Source organism: Palaemon carinicauda, chromosome 14, assembly GCF_036898095.1.
Source record: "Palaemon carinicauda isolate YSFRI2023 chromosome 14, ASM3689809v2, whole genome shotgun sequence".
Classification (NCBI taxonomy): domain Eukaryota; kingdom Metazoa; phylum Arthropoda; class Malacostraca; order Decapoda; family Palaemonidae; genus Palaemon; species Palaemon carinicauda.
The window spans coordinates 10,100,643-10,102,225 of record NC_090738.1 but is presented as its reverse complement, the minus strand read 5'-3'; the positions used below and the strand labels follow the sequence as shown (position 1 = coordinate 10,102,225).

General features: G+C 39.2%; 1 pseudogene; it reads left to right on the top strand.

The window, feature by feature from the left end:
* Positions 1-601: 601 nt before the first annotated feature.
* LOC137653417 (uncharacterized) overlaps positions 602-1,583 on the top strand; it is a 31,029-nt pseudogene continuing 30,047 nt past the window's right edge.

Here is a 1,583-nt window from a genome sequence, read left to right as displayed (position 1 = left end):
ATGAAATGAAAAGTCTGCATATAATCCAGGCACTAAAAGTCTTTTATAACAAACAACTTAAGAGAGAGAGAGAGAGAGAGAGAGAGAGAGAGAGAGAGAGAGAGAGAGAGAGAGAGAGAGAGAGAGGGGGGTTGTAATATGGTGCAATTAAACCTATAAAAACATATGTATGGGGAGATGCAGCTTAACTAAAAACTCTAGGTTACCTGCAATGACCCGTTCCGCTTAAACCAATGAACACGCCCGGCCTTAATGGTGCAAAAAAAGCTACTGATACAAAGTCGGAATACTTTTGTCTCTGTTGCTCAATGAATGGGAGGTAACAAAAAAGCGAAGTAGCCACAGTAGCAATAGGACGGAGAAATATCAAAAGCTGTTGAAAGTATATCAGTATTCAGACGGCTTGGACGTTTGTCTCCTTAGGCCAGTTAGGCTGCTTTCTCTCCAAGTAGCTCCTCCTAAGGGAATGGAGGGGTTTAAAGGGGGTAGGATGAGTGGGAAGGGGGGCGCAGCAGGCAGCGCTGGGCTGACCCAACATCTCAAATTGAAGAGGCTTTGCTGAGATGATGGTGAAAACGGCCGAGCGATAGATAACGCTGGCCCAGTCAGCAGTGGCTCGAGGTAGGAAAGAGGAGTAGGAACGAAGGTGTCGCGTAGTTCAAACGGTAGTCTGCTCCTTGTGATCTAGTGGTCTCGATCCAGGGTTTACTGGTACGAGTGTTAAGTATATTTATTTATATTTGAACATCTCGCAATACAATTTTCTACTGATCGCGTAATCGAAAGCAGGAAAGGCAACGAAAGTACTAAAACTAAGGAAGAACATTAAAAACTGTTAACTGTACACACGAAATAAACCTTGGTGGTTAGAACTAAAGTGCAAAGCCTACCAAAGTGGAAATATTTGTACAGACACACTGAAAGGTCATTGAAATTACCTAAAGTTGCGGGGCGTCATCCACTCCCGAAATATTTACAGGCGGGGCACGTCCTTGGCCATTTTCGTGACTTGGCAGTCCCAGAAGTGTCCCGAAGTACGACAAACCCCAGTGAGTATTTTATGAAATTTGGACTCCATTGTTGTGATAGTTCTTTATAACGAATTCTAGAGAGAGAGAGAGAGAGAGAGAGAGAGAGAGAGAGAGAGAGAGAGAGAGAGAGAGAGACCGGTGTTAGGTAGTCTATAGGAGTACCTTAGGCTCTTCTGCAAAAAGATGGGATTGAATACCGTCAGAAAAATTGCTGATAAAAAGAAGCTCAACAATTCAGGTTTCCAATATTTTGACTTGAGGATATACTACAATTTATTTCTTTTTTCTAACCTTCTTCCTGAACGGTTTATACATTTTACTTTACGTTGGTTGTTAATAACTACGGACAGATATGCTTGCTGTATATAATATATATATATATATATATATATATATATATATATATATATATATATATATATATATATATATATATATATATATATATATATATATATATTATACTGTATATACATATATATCAACACACACATATAGGTGTGTGGGTTGGTGTATGTTCGTGTTTACGTGTAAATATGCATGTAATATATA